Source organism: Hyperolius riggenbachi, chromosome 1, assembly GCF_040937935.1.
Source record: "Hyperolius riggenbachi isolate aHypRig1 chromosome 1, aHypRig1.pri, whole genome shotgun sequence".
Classification (NCBI taxonomy): Eukaryota; Metazoa; Chordata; class Amphibia; order Anura; family Hyperoliidae; genus Hyperolius; species Hyperolius riggenbachi.
Genome location: NC_090646.1, coordinates 596,228,539 through 596,252,905, shown reverse-complemented (window position 1 = coordinate 596,252,905; position 24,367 = coordinate 596,228,539). Strand labels below are relative to the sequence as shown.

Sequence of the window (24,367 nt, the reverse complement as noted above, 5' to 3'; positions counted from 1 at the left end):
ACAATCTAGCACACACCATACAATCTTTAGAAAGATTGAAGAAAAATATCTGGCATTCCAGATAGATAAAAATCGAAGAAAACAGGAAATCCGATCGGATTTTTCAGTCGAATGAAAAAAAAGCTTTCGATTTTTTCAGGAGATCAGATCGTTTTTATCGAATTGCCGTAAAATCAGATCATTTTATTGTATGGTGTGTGGCCACCTTAAGAGTCATCATTGGCATTTTGGCCTCAATGAATTTACACGGCACTGAATGCACCAGACGTTTGCACGTCTATCACACAAACGTGTAGCTACCCCTACAGGACAGGGATACCATAAAAATGATTGTATCCACTTGGTATTCTTCACATTCATATAGCTTTTCATCCGTGAGGAATACGATGAGAACTTGTTTAGAATGAACTGGAAACAGATACATCGGTGAGGCTATGAGTGTGGCTGGGGAGACAGTCCGTTTGTATAAGCTGTGTTTGTGTTACACTGCAGCAGTTTCTCCTCTTATATAATCTGATACCCCCATGTCTGGTTATGTGTCGCATACATTAGCTTTACAGTCTGACACAGAAGATCAAATTCCAGCTGACTGAGAGCGGAGCAGCTCTCTGTTCAGGCAAAGGGGACACTTCAATCAGCCTGGCCAGAGTGTGCAATGATACGCGTCTTCTGGAAGCGCTTCCTGCGGCGTCCAGAACAAGCATTTAAGGTATACCTGACCTGAAATCAGAATTTTCAATTAAGTGGATAATGGGCCAGATCACTTACTTCTGAAAGTCTTCCGGCTACTCATGCCTGCAGGGTCCTTTTGGTTCCCAGTTTTCGTCCTTTTAAATATTCGACTGTCTCGTCAGTCAAATCCTTCCCCAGGGAGGGCCTGTAGCCGTGCATCAGGGCATTTGAACCACACATGTGTAAGTTCTGAACGGGGCATACCCAGTAAAAGGAGACACTTGTGCACAGAAAAAAAAAAGTGCTTCCTCTCACTGGGCATGTGCGGTTTGGAACTTCCGCCTGCCCAGTTGAAATGCACTTGTTCATAGCCTGGTGAACTTCCAGGAGTCTGAGAACAAGAAAACCTGCGAACAAGAAAACCTGCGAACAAAGACTGGGACCCTGTAGACAACGAGCAGCAGGAAGACGTTCAGCAAGAAGTGCTCTGGACCACTAGGGCTTGGAATGTATACGTTTTGGCACACTTCTTGTGCAGTGTAAAAGAAAAAAAAATATTTGAAAGGAAACCCAAAGGCTTCCCATGCTGTTGTCCAGACCTTCGCCACTGCCAGAGACCATCCTGTACATCACGGCCGCGCTCCTCTTCATACACAAGCATGCCTGCCCTGCACCCACACTAGAGCAGCCGTTCCTGAGAATAGCAGAGCCCTGGCAGAAGCAGCAGGCTCCCATTGGATTGCAACAGAACAATGAGAATCCTCCCTCCCAGGGAGGAGTCTCATTGGTTCACTGAGTGATAGACCAATGAGAATCCTCCCTGGTGTTCAGGGAGGATTCCCATTGGTCTTTTGCAATCCAATGGGTGCTTGATGCTTCTGCTTGGGCTTCAATCTGTATACATGCACTTGTTCCATGCAGTGGAGTCAAACGGCAGCCGAGCAGTGGCCCTGAATTGCGGCAGCAGCAGCAGACCCGCATGCACAATGGTGAGTAATGTGAAGAGAGTAAAGAGTTGATGGACACTGTGACAGGGCAAAGGATACACCGTGAACACATGCAACATATTGTGACCCAAACGTAAGTGCCAGCTATTACAGTCTGACCTGCTTCATTCAGCTGTAAAGAAAAATTAATAACAGCCTTTATCTTTACAGCCCCACAGTATTTCCTCTGCCAAATGGAAGCATTGTGCTTAAAGGGATACTGTAGGGGGGCCGGGAGAAAATGAGCTGAACTTACCCGGGGCTTCTAATGGTCCCCCGCAGACATCCTGTGTTGGCGCAGCCACTCCCTAATGCTCCGGCCCCGCCTCCAGTTCACTTCTGGAATTTCTGACTTTAAAGTCAGAAAACCACTGCGCCTGCGTTGCCGTGTCCTCGATCCCGCTGATGTCACCAGGAGTGTACTGTGCAGACACAGACCATACTGGGCCTGTGCTGTGCGCTCTTGATGACATCAGCGGGATCGAGGACACGGCAACGCAGGCGCAGTGGTTTTCAGACTTTAAAGTCAGAAATTCCAGAAGTGAACAGGAGGCGGGGCCGGAGCATCGGTGAGTGGCTGCGCGGGCACAGGATGTCTGTGGGGGACCATTAGAAGCCCCGGGTAAGTTCAGCTCATTTTCCCCCGACCCCCCCTACAGTATCCCTTTAAGTTTTCAGGAAAGTCATGGCTGAATTTGACAGCTGGTTGAATGTCTTGTTGGCATAGATACAAACGCTCGGTTTATAACCCTTGCAATGCAGTACGAAAAAAAAAAAAAAAAAAACAGAAAACAACTCCAGACATATATATAGGGCTAGTACACTACGTACCCATGTTTACCTCCTGTCCCACGACAGTTCAGGTGTACTTTAAGGATCATAATGTGGATGAACTTAATCTTGCCTGACTGTTGCCAGCTTTTATACAATAATGTTTATGAAGAGGTATGCCTGGCACATGCTTAGTTGAAATTAGGACACACAGGCATGCTCCAGCTCTGCACTGTGCATGAAGCACACTGTGGACAAAAATTAACCTTTGACATGAAGGAGAATACCGTAATAAAGTCTAATAGTGTCCACTTTGCTGTTGGCCGGACTCCAGAACTTTTAATCACTTCTGTCTGCCTCTTGATTTCATTTTATATTAACGTCTGTAACAGTGCCAAAAGTAAATAGCTGCACTAAAAGGGGGTTATCAGCCAAAAGCCAGCAGCGCGCTTACATCATTGGGTCGTGTATTTCTAAAACTATTGAATTTGAAAACTCTGAGAAGTGAGGAGCAGCATGCTGCTAACATATTCCTGAATGGACAACTCTGACAGATCTGAAAAGTCATCATCCCATAGACGTTCAATAATAATAATAATAATAATAATAATAATAATAATAATAATAATAATAATAATAATAATAATCTACTGGTACTTATTGTATACTGACAAAATGTTTTCAGGAGACCTTACTATACAAAGGAACAAAAGGGAAAATGGTGACTTGGCCATATGGATTACTAGCTTTAAAAAGGTTCCAGAACTAAAATTGGCATTTATTAACCACTTTCCTACTAAGGGTTTTTTTCCCCTTCTGTACCAGAGCAATTTTCACCTGCCGGCGATCCTCCCATTTATTTGCCAATAACTTTATGGCTACTTATCACAATTAAATTATCTATACCTTGTTTTTTCCGCCACCAATTAGTCTTTCTTTGGATGATACATTCTGCTAAGAATTATTTACTGTAAATGCATTTTAATGAATATAATAAGATAAAAACGGGAAGAATTCTCTCTCAATTTTCGGCCATTACAGTTTAAAAATAAAATGTTCTACGGTGGATTAAAGCCACACATTTTATTTGCCCATGTGTCCAGTTTATTGTAACGTTTAAAATATTTCCCTAGTATAATGCATGGCGCCAATAATTAATTTGAAAATAAAGGTGTTTATTCAATTTTGCGTCCATCACTAATTAAAGCCCATGTTTTCAAAAACAACAGTGATATACCCCTCTTGACATACATATTAAAAAAAAGTTCAGCCCCTAAGGTAACTATGTTTTTATTTTTTTTATTGTCTTTTTTTTATGCTAAAAGGTAACTATGGGAGAGTGGGGGAGATAAGGGGTTAATTTTAATGGTATAGTTAGGTGGTTTTATTAAATAAAAAGTACCAGTATGTAGGTGTCATTTTACTATTTGGCCACAAGATGTCCTCACACATTTTCTTCCTGCCACGTACTAATAGTACGCGGACAGGAATTTATGGATGTGTTACTTCGTTTGTTACAATGACCACAGGCATCTCATTGATGCCGGCAATCATTGACACAGGGACTTAGATCAATGAATGGGAACTCTGTTTACAATCATTGATCTCCCCCTACCCTCTAACAATCGACAGTGAGTGAACGCGCGGGAGCGAGCGGTGGCCATCGGGAGGTGGAAAAGGGCAGTACACAATTGGCTTCACTGCAATGGGCATGCTTGGAGTGTGGCCAAAAGATGGAGCGAACCCAGCCCTGGAACGGTGGGCTCTATAAGGGTTGAGGATGCCTCCAGACCATACAAAGACTTCCCACCTAATGAAGTATTTACAGGAAGCAGAACAAGGGAGCTTTCTATTACATCCTGGTGAGATCTTGCCCTAAAAATACATTTAAAAAAGGAACAACCACTCACGGGAGCAACAACTGAAATATTCATTTTTAAAACCGCAAAATACATACCCAATTTTGAAAAAAATATATATAATAACATCCTAAACCGTTTTTCTAGTAGGCTTCCATCTTAAGAAAAAGTAGATCGAGTAAAAAAAAAAAAAAGTATAACTTTTGCAATTACATCACTGTTCTTGAAGATCTTGTAAAGATCAGAGAATTTGGCAGAGATGGGATCAAATAATACCAGACCATAAACCGGTCTACATGTTTCAGGATTTCTTCTCTCACACCAAGTATATCTTCACGCTAACAAAATGAACCAAAACCTGAAACATTCCTGAAAATCAGAATCAATTTATTTGGCCAAATAAATTTGCACTTACAAAGAATTTGACTTGGCAGTCAAGGACAGTATGTAAGTTATAGTGGCCGTAAACAGGGTGAGAAGCGTTCCTTTTCAGTTCAATGCTGTAATGCTTTCAAGTCCTAGCAGCTCTAGTGTGGTTCTGCGTATACGCATGGCTACCACCTGAGAGATAAAGCTGTTTCTGTGCCTGGAAGTTTCAGTTGCGACTGACCGGAATCTTACACCTAAAGGCATACGCTGGAAGATGGAGTGAGCAAGGTGAGAGGGGTCAGAGGCAATCTTGGTCGCTCTCTTTCTACACCTGCTAGTGTACAGATCCTACAGGGAAGGGAAGCTACAGCCAGTTATCCTTTCCGCTGTTCGGATGATGCGCTGCAGTTTCACCGTTTCTAGTAACATGAAAACTATACATATTTATGTGAAAAGAGCATACTACTAAAGCAAACTAGCAAAAAATAAGTTCTTTGATTTACACAAACTACATAAGTCTAGGCTTATACTTTTAAACATAGGGAGCACTTCCTTCTTATTTTTTTTTGTATCTGTTGCTGCCACTCCTGATGATGCCAGCTGTGCACTAGAGAGGCAGAAGATGTAAAGCGAGTGTAGCTTTATCTGAAGGGTAAAGTATCTGTGCAGGCACAGAAAGGCTAAGAGTACTGGGCTGGTACAGAAAGGGATACTTTAAAGGGAACCAGAGACGAAGCACCCTTGTGTATTTTACCATATATATCAGTAAGAACATTAGAGAAAACACTTACCATGCTCTCTGTTTCATTCTCACTGCTAAAAGTGTCTGTTATCAGCTGTGATAAGAATCCCAGACTGAGCATTCAGTCTGGCTTTGCAGGGAATAATTATAGCTGAGTCACTATAGCAGAGCCACAAGGGGGCAGGCTTGGGCTTGAAAAGACACCAGAGAAGACAGACTCAGCTATAATCTTTCCGTAGCAAAGTTAAGCCCCATCTATACGATACGATTCTTTATACGATTCGATTACAATTCTATTTACGATCCGATTAAATCCAACATGTCCGATCGGGATTCAATTCGATTCCATTTGCCGTTGCAAAACAATGGCAAATCGAATTAAATTGAATCGAATCCCGATTGGACATGTTGGATTTAATCGGATCGTAAATAGAATCGTAATCGGATTGTATAAAGAATCGTATCGTGTAGATGGGGCTTCAGACTGAGTGCTCAGTTGGGGATTCTTATCAGAGGTGATAACAGTCAGATTAAACAGAGAACAATGAAACAAAGAGCAGATTAGTTGTTTACTGTCATGTTCCCACTGATTTATAAGGTAAAATACAAGAGGGTGCTTCATCTCTGGTTCTCTTTAAGTGCAGAGTACTTGCACAAGCACAGACGGGTCTAATTGAAGATGTTCGTTTGCAGAGAGTTCTGTGCTCAGAGATCACCTGGCAGGACTAAGGATGTCACCACCTGTGATACAACTCGGGGAGGGGAAAGATTTTACAATGGGCAAACACTGACTCAATCATCTATAAATGAATAGTGAAAAAAATAAGCGTCACGTTGCTTTTAACATTACGTTATTTTCACTACAGTTCCTCTTTAAGGGCCAGTAAATTAGCAGCTCTGCAATGGCAATAAAGTGTATGAATCTTCCACAAGAATATTTCTTTATAGTATAACCCAACCCAGCACAACAACTGATATACTAGCCCAGGCATGGGCAAACTCGGCCCTCCAGCTGTTAAGGAACTACAAGTCCCACAATGCATTTGCCTTTATGAGTCATGACTGTGGCTGTAAGACTCCTGCAATGCATTGTGGGACTTGTAGTTCCTTAACAGCTGGAGGGCCAAGTTTGCCCATGCCTGTGCTAGCCCTTACTCTTAGTGCTCTAATACAAGAGTAAGAAAGATTTTATTCATTTTAGCAGACATTAATCATTACTTAGTATTTATATAGCGCTGACATCTTCCGCAGCGCTGTACACAGTATATTGTCTTGTTGTCCCTAACTGTCCCTCAGAAGTGCTCACAATCTATTCCCTACCTTAGTCCTATGTATGTGTATGTATTGTAAAGTGTATGTATATTATAGTCTGGGGCCAATTTAGGGGAAGACAATTAACGTATATGTATGTTTTTGGGAAGTGGGAGGAAACTGGAGTGCCTGGAAGAAAACCCATGCAGACATGGGGGGGGGGCATACAAACTCTGTGCAGATAGTGCCATGGCTGGGATTCGAACCAGGGACTCAGTGTTGCAAGGCGAGAGCGCTAACCACTACGTCACCATGCTGCAGGATTTCTTTTTTCTACAATAATCCTAAATCTCGCTGATGCCTAATATAGATGGTCCACTCCAGTGTGTAATTAGGAAGGCAGTTCACAGGCATTCCCCCTACTCTAATAGCACACTCAAACATACATCTGTCACTCTAACACCGACAGCAGCAGGACAATTTTGGAAACCAAAGTAAGTAGAGCTAAAATTCACTCAGCCGAGACCACCATTAAGGACTGTCAGCAGAGAATCTAGTGCATGTACGGGATTATTAATCCCCCCCCCCCTTTCCCCCTGTAACATGCCACTATGTACTGATCTGAAACAAGCTATGGGAGAAAAGCGCTTTACAAATGTTTTCTTGTTGTTGATGAAACTCGACCAACCACAGAGTGTATTGTTATTTCCTTTAAAACCTTCCACTGGAAACCGCTTTGATGTATGCCACTTGTCCCTCCTCCCTCCATAGCAACAGAAGTGTCACTAGTCTGTAGCCTAGCGATGCATCTGTACAGCATCAGCTCTGAAATATGGCCAGAAGGATCGAGCCCCAATTCTGTAAGAGGACAAGAATTGAAGGTGTTTATGACGCTTAACACTATATTGGGCATGAAAAGAAAAGTTGTATAGGCCTGCCATTGAAGTCCAATTTAAATACACTGAAGTGCGTCAGCGAGGTGGCATAGCATAGAATCAAGGGGAAAGAAGTTGAAGCTCTACTTAGAAATCTGCGATGAATCGAGGTACATACAGTAACAAACTACTTCCACAGCAAAAAAGAAACAACTAAACAAAAGAAAGAAAGAAAACACTAAGCAGATATTATTCCTGAATTAGGAAAACAATAATGGGCACAGGTTGATTTCAGTTATTTTGTGAACCAATCTTTCAAGATCTCCAATTCTGCAAGAATAAAAAGTAGTCTCTCCCTTGAGAGAGAAAAACAAACAAACCTAAAGGTTTAGGTTAGCATGTAAATGCTAAAGGAAAAAGAAAGAGGGCAGTTATTTTTCATCAACAAAGGCAATTTTGGAATAACCCCCCTGACATTTGAGACGCTCGGAGTTCCATCAAGCCCTTCATGCTCATTAAAGCCCCACTGACTAGGTGACAAATTGCCTGAAAGTATGTGAAGGCGCTCTTCATCTCCATAAGAGAAGAAGACAGGGACACAGTGCAGACAGTGCTCCAGCAGCCGTGACCAGGTCCATCCACGGTTGGCTCTTCTGACCCAAATGTCAGCAGTTCTGTTGTTCAAGCAGAAGAACGTTCTCCATAATCTGAATTTCAAACTTTTAAACCATTTTGTGTTCTGGGGTTTTTACTCTTAAAGGGAACCTAAAGTGAAAGTAGTGTGGCCAACTTACCTGGGGCTCAGGGTCGGACTGGGCCACAGTAGTACAGTTTTTTCCCTCGGTGGGCCCTGCCTCCAGGTCTCTGGTGGGCCCCCCCTCCTTGTCTGACAGAGCTCCAATTGCTGCCTGCAGCACAAAAAATTCTCTTCTCAGTGCTGTAATCACTCATGCTGAGAACAGTGGCGTAGGAGCTGTAGGCCTCGATGCAAATTTTACAATGGGGCCCCCCCAAGCACTTTTGATACGACGCACCAAAACCTGCCAATGGCAACTACAGTGTCAGAGGTGCAAGAAAGGGATGTGAAATAGCTTGTTAATGATTACCACCGTTCAAAGTATCGATAGAAGTGATTATTATGAACACAGGACCAATAGATAGGTAATACTGTAGTTGAGGGAGGGCCCTTCGGGGCCCCTTTGGCCCAAGGGCCCCGATGCGGTCACAACCTCTGCGGTCGCAACCTCTGCAAAGTAGGACATTACTTTATATTGAAGGAAGGGACTCTATGCAAAGTTTTGCAGTGCAGCAGTGTCTCTGAATTACAATGCTGCTAAGATCATGTACATTTGGGACTGTCCATAATACATCATGACCACGCCCATCTTCCGGTGCATGGTCACGCTCTTTTATCACTGCAATCATGGGATGTGTGGGCCCCAGGTTTAAATTTCTTTGGTGGGCCCCCAGTGTCCCAGTCCGACCCTGTTGGGGCTTCTTCCAGAATCGAGTAGTCATCCTGGTCCTTCACTGTTGTTCCGCTCTATTCTACTAACATTCCAGTGATGTGAAAGACCGATTTGATTTTATAGGTGCTGCTAAAGGTAGTCCAACTGGTTATTAAGTTTAAAGTGGTCATTACTTTGTGAAATAAGTGTTGTATTAAGGAGCTTATTTATCAAAGAGGAAAAAATCTATGTATGTACTTGACTCCTTTAAACAATATGTAACTTAGGACCATCAGCCAAATTAATGAAAATGAAGTTTACTCACCTGGGGCTCTCATCAGCGCCTTGCAGCAGACTGTCCCACGCCGACCGCTCCGCTCCCCGCCGTTCCCCCGGTCTCGGTCGGCCTTACTGCGGCTGCGCGAAGCGCCGATGTCAATCACGGCCACGTGGGCCGTGGCGAACTGCACAGGAGCCTGAATACTGAGCCCAGAGACCGGGACAGCGGTGAGGAGCGGAGCGGTCGGCGTGGGACAGTCGGCTGCAAGGGGCTGATGAGAGCCCCACGTGAGTAAACCTCATTTTCATTAATTTGTCTGATAACTCCTTTAAGAGATAATTCCAGTCTCATCAAAAAAAATTACAAGAAAATAGTTTCTTCACTAATATCGGTGCGGTTTCTTCACTTCTCCCTTTGTCTGTAAAATCAGTGACCGTAACAGGAAGAGAGTCAAGATTTCTGCAGTGTGGACCAGATCTAGCCAAACCATCAAAAGGTCTAGCCAATCCAGTGCAAGTGTTCTGGATGGGGACAGACGTTTAATCTTGAGTTCACAATTAAAAGACACCTAAAGTGCCTTAAAACAAAACAAAAAAAGCTACAATAAACATAAATGCTCAGGATGTTCGAGAGGCTTCCCAGATCTTACTACAGTAAGCCAATGTTCCAGCAAAGGTCCCTCTTTACCCATTTAACATCTGCTGCTCCGGACGAGCACATCCAGAGAGGTCATGCAAGGGTACAGTCCATTTATGCCCCAGTGTCCATCTATAAATGGCTTTGTTCTACTGGGCGTGTGCTAACCTTACTCATATTGGCCAGTTTGGATATTCTTTGTCCATGGCCAGAAGTGCAGCCAGAAAATAAAGAGGTACCTAGCACTTAAACAGTGAGCTCTACGAGGATCTGGGAAGCCCTTGGATCCTTGCACAGCTCAACATTCCAGCACAGGATTCATCTTCTTGCCATGCTCTCGACCATGGACGAGCACAATGGGACTAGGCATGTGAGAGTAAGGGCTGGTTCAGACGGACGTTTGGAGGCGTCGCGTTTGTTGGCGTCGCCGCGGCAATGCGTTCGGGCTTTCAGCAGCGTTCGCATTGCGTTTGGATGCGGTCGCGTTTTTTCTTCCCCTAGGGGAACATTACCCGTCGCGGTTAACCGCCCCTGGAAGCAACATGTAGCTTCCAGGGGATCCTTGAACGCCAGTGAAAATCGGGACCCGAACGCCGCGTTCGTGTAAACGCGCGTGAAAGCTTGGTACAAACGCTCCCATTCACTTGAATGGGAGCGTTTAACGCCAAGCCCCAAACGCTGGCAGTAAACGCTGCACAAACGTCCGTCTGAACCAGCCCTAAGGTCTGCGCATGCTCAATAGAATGAAGCCACTCATGGGTAGTTTTCGTTTCTCTATGCACAAGCGCTTTGTTCTACTGGGCATGCTTGGACCTTACTTGTGCATGGCCAGTCCAGGATGCACTGGTCTACAGTTGCATTCAGGATCAGAAGAAACCTATTCAACTGATGCAAGTCTAATAGTTATACAGGGACCCTGCAATGGACCTGAGGGATGTAGGAGAATCCATGAAGCCTGGACCATCCAGAGGCTTTTTGTTTCTAAGGTATCACTACTTTCTAAATTGTTTTTACTCACTTCAGGTACCCTTTCAGTTATGGTGTGGGGTTACTCTGAAAGTAACAAATGAAAATTATCAACTTTTCTGGAAACTTTACAGGCCAAACAGTCATTCAATATACTAATACTAAAATGTATTGTGCATATAATATATATTGGGAGTTGGATGTAAAATATCTTTGGAAACTGTTATCCACCTCCCAGCCATGAGCACGATTCTGGAGTGTGTATCTAGAATACTGGCCTCAGTGTCTGTGTGTCTACCAGATCAAAGAGTAACCTAACACTTAAGGCTTTGCATTCATTAACGGACAACCATTCATGGCAAATTTCCAGACAGTTACAAATTATTTCTAAATACTTGAGCATGTCATTTTTCATTAGTACTCCTGTTCAACACACACAGAAACAGTCTTCCTGAACAGCTCTCGATGCAAAAATATCCCAACCACTTCATCTTGATGGGCTTAGCACTTTTACCCAAGAAGCCAAGTGTCAAGACTCGCGTCAAAACGTCTGCTTGGAAAGAATGTCCAGGGTAATCAGGAAAACCGCTATTGCAAATTGGAAACTGATTTTATTTTTATTGCAACAAATTTCATCAAAGCTTGGCTGTGAGTAACTATTAGAAAGGTTAACTTTCTCAACACAAAAATGTGAAAGAGGACATTGAACACAAACCACAAAAAATAAATAAATTATGAAATCAGATTTTTAATGATGTGGGTGCAAAACAGCTGTAATGACGGAATTCCAATGTCATTGTTGGCAAACAGTGAACATAATGCACAGTGCTTGCACAGGGAAAACAGGAAAGGCCTCAACTCTTTTAGAATCGTTGCTGACCAATACTGATCCATACGAGGATATTAAAGTCTATGTCTACCTATTGCCTGGCTTTCTACTGCCTTTTATTGATTCCTGACTCATTCCACTCAGCGCACATTGTCCCCGCCTATCTGGTGCCAACAACTTTCTCTACATACTGTACATTATAGCTCTTAATCTGACCTGGCTGAGGTCTCTTCCACATCATACACTAAACTGTGTGCTTGTCGGGCCTCCTGGTCCCGAGTGCCTTGCAACCGCCTGCCAATAGGACACAAAGCATAAACAAAATATTATATAAAATAGGTATAAATGTTAATAAGTTAGAATGTTTTAAGTGTATCTCCAGGCAAAGAAGGATATTAGAGCTCTTAACAAAAAGGAAGTAGAAAGCCAGGCACCAGGTAACCATAGACTTTAATATCCTCGTATGGATCAGTACAACATCAAAAGGAAGACAACGGACAGCAGTGGGGGTACAGCTTGCGGCCTGACAGCCGTTTCACAGCTAAGTTCTGCTTCGTCAGAGGCACAATGCACTGCCTCTTTGCATTATGCCTTTGAGTGCATTGTGCCTCTGACTAAGCAGAACTTAGCTGTGAAACGGCTGTCAGGCCGCAAGCTGTACCCCCACTGCTGTCGGCCTTTTCATGTTGTACTGATCCATACGAGGATATTAAAGTCTATGTCTACCTATTGCCTGGCTTTCTACTGCCTTTTATTGATTCCTGACTCATTCCACTCAGCGCACATTGTCCCCGCCTATCTGGTGCCAACAACTTTCTCTACATACTGTACATTATAGCTCTTAATCTGACCTGGCTGAGGTCTCTTCCACATCATACACTAAACTGTGTGCTTGTCGGGCCTCCTGGTCCCGAGTGCCTTGCAATTGCCTGCAGCTGAATGGCAGTGTTAGAAACCCCACGTGTGTCATCTTTGACAGGCTATGGTGTTAGCCGGCGGCACGAGGTGTCTGAGCACAGCTTCAGCCGCACCCAGCTGTGACTCATAGGGAATCTGCCTCTCCACCGCCCATGCCGAGAGCCAGCATGCGACTGGCCAGAGCAGGGAAATAGCTAAGGCAGGGAACACACTGGCTGCGATTGTGCGCTCTTTGCCGTGGACAGCAAAATGCGCACGATTCCACAGGCTATTGAAGCTTTGCTCCGGAAGCGATGCCATGACCGTTCACGTTTTTAATTCACAATTTTCTGCGTATTTTTAAATTGCACAGCTTTCTGCTCTTCCCCGTACGTTTGCAATAACAGTATATGCCGCTGCAAACGAAAAAGTATGGAATGTTCACTGCAAAACGTTAGCGGAACACGTGACTGCAAAAGCCAATGGAGACCCGTGAACTGCAGATGAATACGGCGCTGGCAAGTGAGTTCCCGCCCTAAAACATGGTGAATTTACCCTCTTCAGTCTCTCTTGTGAAAGAGGCCTAAAGCGAAGTACATACCTGGAATAAGCACCTGGGGAGAAGCATACTTACTCACCTAAGTGGTGTTGCTCTTCTGAACAGGGAAGGAACTCTGTTCGCACATCTTTGAACTACATCTCATGACGTGCATTGTGGCGCACGTGTGCATGGATTCCTGGGAAGTTCATAATGCGGTACAGCTGCAGTCCGTCCATGGAGAAGATGGTGGCTCCATGGCCAGAGAAGCAGCATCCCTTATTAAGCTCCCCCTCCCCCCATGGCACACTATCATGATTCCTCCTTATGGACAGGTTAGTATTAAAAAAAAGTATTTGTATTAAAAAAAATAAATTCAAAGGTGCTCAGCCTTTGAAAAAAGAATAGTCTTTCATAGTTATTGGACATCATTTCATTATATATACAGAGCTGCGGAAGATGTCTGTGCTATATAAATACTAAATAATAATAATGCAATAGCTGTTCAAAACTTGCTGCACGCAAGTAATATGTTATGCTGTTCCATTGCTTTTAAGTATTCGGGTCACCTGATTTTACTGGGCCTCTTGTCTGGAGCTAGGACAGCAGTGGGCAAAGTATGGCCTGCTGGCGGGATTCTGTCCACAGGCGCTAAGAAAGTGGCCTGCCGACAGAGGGCTGCATTCCCCTCCTCTTTCCTTCTCCCTCCCCCCTTTATTCTAAAAAGACAAGCAGTGCACTTACAAGAAGTAACTCACCCAATCACTCATTCTAGTGGCGTTTGCCATGGCAACGATGGCATCATGTGTCAATCTGTCATTACGTAACGATGTGTTACACGACACTGCTGTTGCCATGGTGATCGCCACTAGAACGAGTAATTGGGTGAGTTACAAGCGAATCGCCACTGGAAGTCTGGGGGGGGGGGGGGGGGAGAGAGAGAGATTAGCAGCTGAAAGCATTCTTGAGAAAAAAAGGTTTGCCCACTCTTGGGCTAGGATCACACTTTTCTACAGATCAGTCAGTTTTCTGCAACAGAGTCCAACAGACAAACGGACATGATGAAAAATCATCTGTTACCTATGGGATCTGTTCAGAGGTGTCTGCTTTCTGCTGCTGCAACAGAGACAGCAAAGACCCGTCCTGCACAACCTTTTTGGACAACCACACAGAAAATTCAAATGTTAATGACAGGCTAAGGCTGCTTACACACTAAGACGTTACAGGCGCACGTTAGTGCGCCTGTAACGCTCCCCCAACGCACAGCAATGTAACACAAGTGGGCTGTTCACACAGCCCACGTGCGTTACATGTAACGCTGCACGTTCTCCGGAGAGTGCAGCATGCTACGGCGTTAGAGCGGCTATAGCCGCGTTAGACTGTTTGCACATGCGCAGTGGGGGGCAGAGAGCAGGCGGGGAGAGCCAGCTACAGTAGCCGCGCACATGGCTACTTAATATTCACTGCACTGGCGGCCGCTGATTGGCCGGCGGGACCACGTGATGCGGAGTGGCTCGCTCCGCATCACGTGGTCCCGCTGGTCAATCAGCGCCACTCTGGGAGACCTTATAGGAATCGAGCCGCCTAACGCGGCTCACTCTACCGTCCTCACTTGCAGCACCATACGTTGTGTTAGGTGCACGTTATGCGACCTTAACGTAGCACCTAATGCAACGTCTTGTTGTGCAAGTAGCCTAAAGGTGGCCACACACTATACAATAAAATGATCTGATTTTATGGCAATTCGATAAATATGATCAGATCTCCTGAAAAAAAAAATGAAAGCTTTTTTTTTTTTTTTTTTTCTTCATTTGACTGAAAAATCCGATTGGATTTCCTGTTTTTTTCCCCGATTTTTTATCAATCCAGAATGCTGGAAATTTTTCTTTAATTTTTCTAAAAATTGTATGGTGGGAAATATAAATTGGATTTTTCAGTCAAATGAAAAAAACAAACAAAAAACTCATTTTTTTTCGGGAGATCTGATCATATGTGTGTTAGATTGTCAATTTATTAATATGCACACCCTAGCAATTTTCTCCGATTTTCCAATCATTTTTATGATAATTGGGGAAAATTGAACATATGTTCTGTACATTGGTCCTATTTTTGAAATGTTACAATCAGTCAGAAAAATGTATTGCAATTCTTAAATTGAACAGATATTTTAAAAATTGTATGGTGCATGGCCACCTTAAAACAACCTGTGCTGCTGGTTACAAAACCAACATATACCCACATAGAAGTGGATAGACACAGCTGATCATACAGAGAATAGCGTGGACCTAGCTTGACTGGGTTTATATAAATCAATTTATTTATATACTGTGAAGAAGTGTTTATATCCCACATGCCAATATTGGTGAAAAGACAATCCAAAGCAACATTCAGATTTGAGAGAAAATTCTTATGCAAAGAAAAAAAGCCCAGAGGTGAGGACAAGCCCTATATCATATATACATCAGATGTGCAACAAATTCTGGAATTACATTAAAAGGCCAGTTAAACCCAAAATAAAACAAGGCAATCCCAATAACAATCAATTAAGTGAATATACAGTTTAAGGAGTATACAGAAGTAGGGGACAGAATACTTGTCTTACGGAACAATCATAATGATCAGAAAATCCTGCATTCTTTCTAGCCGCTACTTGCTGGATGTTTAGTCCAACTTATATAATACAGCCACCCAATCTGGCAGCTGGGATAGGTGGACTCAGACTCAATCTATGATTGCTAAAGAGAAACTTTAACCTCGGGTTGAACTTCATCACAATCAGTAGCCGACACTCCCTTTGCCACGAGACATCTTTACATTTTTTTGCTTTTCAAAGAGATCATCAGAGACCTTGTTACGGCTGATATTGTGGTGAAACCCCTCCCACAGTGTGATGTCATCACCATGGACCTGACAGTTCTGTTTGTGAACCTCGTTGCATTGTGGGAAATAACGGCTGTTTCCTTGTTTGTTTACTGCCAGAGAGTTCTATGCACAGACATTTCCTGGCAGGACTAAAGAGGTTACCGCCTGTGATCAATTTCTGAATGTAAATCGGGGTGAGGAAATATTTTACAATGGGGTAACTCTAAATAACATTTATAAATTAATATTGTAAAATAAAGAGAAAGGGGGGCGGGACATTCTTTCTATTGAAGAACTTCAGAGACCCAGAGACTGTATGGTGTATCCTCCTGCCTCTGATGTAAATCACCCCAAATACATGTTCTCTGATATGCTCTTGTTGTCATAATCATGTGATTTGTAGGCTATGCCAAAGTTTTTTAGTGTTTTATTTAATATTTTTAGCCATAAAATGTAAGGAAAGTGAGTTGATAAAATCTGGACAACAAATAATGCTGACGCTTGCTAATGATAAATCCAAAGTTTTGTTTCTGGTAAGAGTATGCTTTAAGCGACTTCTACATCAGTAGAGACATAAGTGCCGGCTGAGTGTCATATTACTGCCAAAAACAAGCGGCTTTCCTTCCTCCGCAAAGAAGAATGCAACATTAACAGTTTAATTGCCTTTAGCATTAATTACTACGTCTCTGTCTGCTTCTTCTGTCATACAGGAACGTAAGCCATCAGAGATGCCCAGAGGGAAGGTACATACTCGAGGAGATTTATAATGGCTCAGGTTGAGATCTTTGTTTACTACCATGTGAGATGGAGAATGGACAGGAACGGAATGGAGCACAGAGCTTCCTGCTGAGAAGAAACACAATTATAATTGTCTGAAAGACTGTGGAATAGGTGTGATGAACCTTGTGAAAAAACACCAGACACCAGGAGCCCAAATAGTGCAGTATGTTTAAACGTGGTACAGTATATGTAGATGTACTGTAGAAACTATGGTATTCACAATGGTGGGTTGCAACACTGGGCAACCATCCAACCAGCGCTTGTGGAGAATAACCATCTCTAGGTGGGTACGGGAGACACGTAGGTCGGTCGCTCTCTTTAAAAAGTCCTGGAGCCCAAAGGCTTGGGGAGGCAATGAAGGGACACACCGTGGAGAGGCGCCCAAGATTATAAAATAATCTAAACAGAAAGAATTGAGGTGGCTTACCTCAAAGACGACAATACTTGCGGTACAAAAGAAAACGTTTATTATCACAATGTAAAGCATTTTATGGGCCCAAAACGTCTCACTACTTCAGGTCCACAATCTGTGCTGGCTGTTTTGCAAATATAAGCATTGGCTGAAAGTTTCTGAAAACTGCTATTAGTCCGGGGAGTTTTCAGACACAAGGCATGCTAATACAGACTTTAAAATATCACCTCCATGACCACAAGTTATCATTTTGGGACACAAGTCTAATTCGGTCACGATCGCGGCCCAGAGAAATTGAGAGCCGCCGTAGGTGCGCATATTAAAATTCTGAATTACTGGATACTGCTGATATTTTGGGTGCCGTAGGCAATCGAAAATTTAGCGACCGGGAAGTTCCACAACATTGTTGTGGAACTTTGTACTGATGGTGCCGGGCATCATAGCAGCGATTTTATCCACCACAGTTCTGCCATGACACTCTGTAGTATGTAAAATAGCATCATAGCGGCTATTTTAGCCACTAGAGTTCTGAACACTGTAGCGGATAAAATTAACCCGCGGCACTTGTACGTGTTTAATTGTCTATATATGGTTTTAAACTCTTTTGCAATGGTAGTAAATGATCTTTCTTTCAGATGTATAGGAAAAAAGTAGGTGATCTAAAAAAAAAAAAAAAAAAAATTAAAGCAGACCCTAAACGTCTCATTACGTAACAAAGAATGATTCAGGATACCCATTTTTATGTGAATCATCCTGGAAACACCACTTATATGCATATGTTGCTCTGTATTGGTATGTAATTCTGTTCACCCAGTGAATTTTGCCTAGGCTAAGTTGCCACGCAGCCTTCTGCCCCAGAGCTCTCTGGGAATTTAACGGACATTACTATTCACTATAAAGAGTGGGTGGAAGAAACATGCCACAACAATTCCTCTTGCCAGCAGTAAAGATGCTGGCATGGCTAATAAATGTAGTCAGTAGTACCGTGCAGGCGCAGAAGGTTCCAGGCGACGTGAACTCGGCGGGGGTGCGCGGATTACCAGCCAGAACGGAGGAGCTGAGGACGACGGCAAAGGACTTATCGCTGCTCACGGGGCTGGAGGAAGCCCGGGTAAGTATAAATTAAGCCGAGTGTACCATTTCTGGTACACTTTAAAGTTGGTGAAACAGTACTATCAAAATTATTTTGAGTATTTTCTTGCTTGGTGGTGGTTTAAAAGGCATTTCTTGAAAGGGTGTGAATAGATCACCTAGGAGGAAAAATCAAGAAAAAAATTGCATATGGGCCCAAGAGTGTTAGGGGAAAGCTCCTCCTCCTTTGACCTTTCAAGCTTTCCTACTGGTTGATTAACCTCTTAAGGATCACAGGCTTACCCCCCCCCCCTAAAGACCAGGCCATTTTCACAAAAAGGGCCACTGCAGCTTTAAGGCCTTGCTGCAGGGCTGCACAACTCGGCACACAAGTGATTTCTCCTCCACCCTCCCCTTTTCTCCCCACCAACAGAGCTCTGTGTTGCTGGGGTCTGATCGCTCCCCAGATGTTGTGTGATATTTGTTTGTTTTACTTTGTAATATTTATTATTATTTTTTTTTTAATTTTATTTATTTTGCTATCCCCCCTCCCACAGCCAGCCAATCAGTATGATCGGCAGTCATAGGCTTCAGCCTATGACAGTGGATCACGTTTATGCCAGCCAGGGGGTCAGCGGTGCCACACGGCTGTCCCCTGTACGGTGCTGCCATAGTTTGTAGCACTGTACCCTGTTAAAAGACATCGATCGCCGCTGGGAGACTGAAGACAGAGCGGAGTTCCGTCCTCCAAGCGGGGTTGCGCACGCATTAGTGCGCACGATCTCCTGCAAACCACTGCCTCAGGACTTTACACCTATCGGCGTTAGGCAGTCCTGGGGCTGCCGCCACGCCCTTTGGAGCGACACAGTCGGCAAGTGGTTAATGTGACAAAGGACATAAATGACTAATAATGAAGCTGAGTAGGAATGATCAATGAGATACAAATAATTTATACTTGCATCCAAATTTCATGTAAAATTATATGCAGCTTGAAACTGGGCCAATCAGATTAACTTCCTGTCAATTTTAACAGGTCCAGGCTTAAGCTGCATAACATTTACATGAAATTTGAAAACGCGAAATTATTTGCATCTCATTGATCGTCCCTAAGGCTACATACACACATCAGACTATAGTCTTTGGAAAATGAAAGATCACAGATCAATCTTACCACCCTTCATGTAGTATGAGAGCCATACTCTACACAGTCTTTTCTATGGAGCTGAACTCCACATCAGATAGAAATCTTTGCAAGATGCTGCACACAAACATGCTGCACACACTCAACAGATCTGTAGCTGCAAAAGATCTGTTCCTGCAAAAGATCTGTTCCTGCCAAAAATCCATTCCTGCAATTTGCAATGATAGTCTATGAGATCTGCAGATCATCATACACACATGATTTAACTGACATTCATCTGCAGATCAGATCCACCAGGATGGATTTTCAGATCTGCAGATTATTGTCTGATCTGCAGATGAATGTCAGTTAAATCATGTGTGTATGATGATCTGCAGATCTCATAGACTATCATTGCTTTTTGCAGGAATGGATTTTTGGCAGGAACAGATCTTTTGCAGATACTGATCTTTTGTGTCTGTACAGCATCTGTGTGTGCAGCATCTTGCAAAGATTTTTTTCTGATGGGGAGTTCAGCTCCATAGAAAAGACTGTGTAGAGTATGGCTCTCATACTACATGAAGGGTGGTAAGATTGGTCTGTGATCTTTCAGTTTCCAAAGACTATAGTCTGATGTGTGTATGCACCTTAAAGCAGAGCAACCAGCTCAATTTACTCTACACTCGCTCTGGAATTGCTTAGAATTTAAAATATAACCTCACTGCCATTTAAGATCTACTAGATTTCTGTGCAAAAAGTGGTTCAATTAAATTTCATAACATTTTTGCCAGTTACCAAAATATGTTAAGCCAGGGTCTAGTACACATTTTGAGTAGAATAAGAGTTTTAAAGAGGAGCTGTCAGCCATACTATGCCAGATAAAAAAACGGCATATATAAGTAGAGAAATACTAGCTCTACTTACATAACATGTGTATTGCACGGTCCAAGTGTTGATTTCAGTGAACTTTATCAAATAAAAAAAAAAGATAAATGGAGAGAATTCTGTTCGCTGGCAGAGGCCATCTTTACTTCCTCCAGCTGAAGCCAATGGTGAGGTCATTTCCTCCCTTAGTCCCCCCTCCTCCCTACACCAATAGCAAGCATTGATTGTAAATGCAGGGAATCCCTAAGGAAACGGTAGCAGGGACGGGGGTCCCCATGGAGGCAGTCAATGAGAGGAAAAGGAGTGAGAGTGACACAGGCTGCAGCCAATCAGGCTGAACTAGCTGTGTCTGTGCAGAAACTCCCCCCGCCCCAGCCTGCAGTGTAACTTCTCTTGTGCGGCTGATTACTGGCTGCGTACTAAGTAGCTGGGGACTTGAGGATTAATCTCTGCAATAAAAAAGTAAGATTGATTTTAAAGTTATGCATTGCCTTTTTAGCATTCCTTTTATACAGATAGAAATAGAGAATTGATTTTGTTTGTCATGCCTAACAGTTACTCTTTAAACACAAAATCATATCAAAAAATACATTTACTTTAATTTTCCCTTTCTGCCAGGCCAAAATTTCCCCACTGTTCAGCTTTTTGGCAAAAACTAGGGATGGTTGGAAATGCCCATTTCTTACTTTGTGTAAATTTTTCGACTTCTGACAATGCCAATTTCCATTTTCGAGAAGTATTTTATAAGTAATTTTTTTCATCAGAGAATGCAAAATCAGAAAATCTTGTGATTGGTCTAAAATGACCTGCAGTGATCCGATTTTTGCTGAAAAAATTCTGCATTCTCCGATTGGTCCCATGCTTCCAAGTTCTGTGATTGGGCAAAAATTACCAGGTTGTGGTAAATCAGAATCCCAAGGAATTCAGATTTGTGATCGGCAATGCCAATTTATGATTGGAAATTTAAAAACCCTCCTCTTATCTCTTATAAAAGGGCCCCTAATCTACGGGACCATTTGGTTTGTGCAGATTGCAGCCCTAAGGGTCAGTCAAAATCTAATCGCAGAGGAACATTTCCATGCATGAATTGTGTTCATTGTAATTCAGTTATTAGGGGTGATCAGATTGAACACCCCTACAGAGGCACTAAATTTAAAATACGAGATTGCTTTACGTGTGATTCAAGTTATGTTGTATATGCTTTAAAGTGCCCTTGCGGGTTACTTTATGTTGGACAAACTACACAAAAGATTAAAAAACGCTTGTCGTCGCACAAACATGCGATTAGGGAATCATTGACTGACCAGGCAGTGGCATATCATTTTAAACTGGCTAAACATCATGTTAGCCAGCTGAGATTCGTGATAATTGAACAGGTTGGGCCCTTGAGGAGAGGAGGAGACAGAATTAAGAAACTATTATATAGGGAAGCTTTCTAGATTAAAAAGCTGGACACAATGGAACCTCGTGGACTGAATAGAGAGTTGGATTTATTGCCATTTATTTAGGCTTGATTGGTTGTAATTATTGTTTGTATATCCTGATGTTCCATTGTGTTTAGCTTTAGATCAGGGGTCTCAAACTCGCGGCCCGCGGGCCATTTGCGGCCCGCGATACAATATTTTGTGGCCCCAGGGCCCCAGAGCTTGTAGGGGCCCCCAGTGGCTACAAGAGGAAAAAAAAAATTTTCAAATCGGCCTTATAGTTTTTGAGAAAATCGATTTTAAAGTTGCAAAGGAAAAAAATACACATTTAAAAACCCGCCGACTTTAATGGTTAATAGCAAATCCACCTTAAATGCTAGAAACCCTACATTTGCAGGATATGTTAAGGAGATCATTAGGAATAAGAGGAAAAAACAATTTTTCAAAAAGACCTTATAGTTCTTGAGAAAATCGATTTTAAAGTTTCGAAGGAAAATAGTATACTTTTAAATGCGGTAAATGTCACTTTTAGTAGCAAGCCTAACGGTAGTGTAATTTTACATGTATCAAAAGAAAGAGCAATACATTTCCTGACAGAGTTTCCAGGGGGTCCATACGCAGCCGCAGCGCTTTGGCCAGGGATCGCTATACAGCCGTAATATGGCTGTATGAAGATTCCGGGCATTTTTTCCTATTTTCCCAATTTTTTTTTTTTATGTTTAGAGTGGGCGGGCAGAGGCGGCGATCCGCCGCGATTGACGTCAGGAGGGGCAGAGCTGAAGCTGAAAGCTCTGCCCCTTCCAGGAAATGCCGGCGGATTGCCCCCGGGGCGATTTGGGGGCTCTGCAGCCCTCGTTTTGCGGCGGGGACACGTGAACTCCCTTATGCGGCCCAGCCTCATCCTGATTTTGCCTCCTGCGGCCCCCGGGTAAATTGAGTTTGAGACCCCTGCTTTAGATCATCTGGTATGTTTAGAATATATACATCTATGATGAAAGTGTGCATAAAGTGTAGCTTGGATGAGTAATCTAAGTATTCATTTACACTGTGTGCCTATGCAATAACATAATCTCATCTGATATATTGCTATATTGTATTTAATGCTTTGGGTGCCGTCCCTCGCCCCTGTCCCCTTTCCCCATATTTGAGAGGTATGTGTCCTCCGTGACCTGTGATACAATATATATACAGCGCTGTATGAGAGAGTTTTCTTCCAGCGGCGGCGGATGCGCACGCATCCCCTTATTTACATCTGACAGAGCGTGGCGGCGGATTACGCCGCCAGCGTCTGTGGTTGCTGGGGAGACGCAGGGGGCGGGGCTTAGCCCCGCTCTATGCGTCATGCGGACTGGTTTTCCATCAGGTCCGCCGTAGCGGCGGCCTGCTGGGAGTGGCAGCCGTTATGACCTGGCAACAATAGGGGTGCGTCTGCCTCCGCGGCCGTTGGTGAGGTAGGTGAAGTGGGTGTTATCGATATTTGAATCCTCCTATAGCAGTACATGGCAAAGAGTTCCCCATCAGGTCCGCCTAGGGTGAGACCTTGGTGATAGGTCAGAAATGAATATTGTACAATGTGATTGGCCATTTACTGCTGGGTTGGGGTATAAATAGAACTGTGAATGCAATATGTATTTGTACTTGACAGCATAGCTTGATAAAGGGGCGGTTGCCCTGAAACGTTGCTTTTATTGCTGTAATGCAACTTTGATCAATTAAAGAGCATATTTACAGATGGTGCCGGACTTTGTGAATACTACAGCTGTTATAACCTGGAGTGTAGCCGGGATTCCGTGGCACATCTAACTACTGCATGAGGAGTGCTCCGCTATTTGGAACCATAATGATTGGAAATTCAGAAATTTGAATTCCGCGGGAATCCGAATCAGCATCCCTAGCAAAAACCGAGCAGTTTTCCTGCATGCGTTTTTCACATTAGAATTTGCATTTGTATGCGAACATTTACATGCAGGTTTCCAGAGCATGCAAACATTTGCAAAGGAACGTGAACTTATTGTAAAAACACATGCAAAAAAATTGAGCCCTGCCATAGAACTGCTGGACAAGCCTGACTCGGCCATACCGTTTTCAGCTATTGTTCCCGAGATGAGTCAGGCTCACTCGTACTGCCAGGGGCGTTAAGCATGTCATTCTCACTGAGGCCGGGAACACACTAGGCATTGTGTGAAAACTAGCATTTTCCTGTATAAGCGTTTTTTGCATTGTAACTGCGTTTTCGTATTGCAAATGCATCTTTCTTAGGTTTTGCTTGCGTTATAATGAGTTTGTGTTTTGCACATATAAATCGCAAGTGTGTTTTGTATGCTTTTATGCAAATCACTAGGAAGTCAACAGGAAGCAGAAATAAATCTTTTTTTTTTAATGCGTAAAATAAGCTTACAAAATGCAATAAAACTCTATACCTCTGCGTCACCATTGATATACATTAAGTGCGTTTTAGTTGTGTTTTGGAGAAATATGCAGCAAGTTCAGCGGTTTCAAAAACGTACATTGCAGAACGTGAGCATATGTGTTTTTGTTATGCGTCCCATTGACTTGCATCATGTGCGTTAACGCTAACATTTTCCACAACGCTAGCGTTTCTGCCTAGCGTGTTCCTGCCCTGAAGGTAGCCCCTGATTATGTTGTTTATTATTACATGCTCTCCAGGATTACCGGTACTTTAAGTTCTGCTTT

At 43.2% G+C, this 24,367-nt stretch overlaps 1 protein-coding gene across 7 annotated transcripts in view; it reads right to left on the bottom strand.

Moving 5' to 3' along the window:
• Positions 1-24,367, bottom strand: part of ARL15 (ADP ribosylation factor like GTPase 15) — a 372,284-nt gene that overhangs the window by 207,224 nt on the left and 140,693 nt on the right. The gene's annotated exons all lie outside the window — the stretch shown is intronic.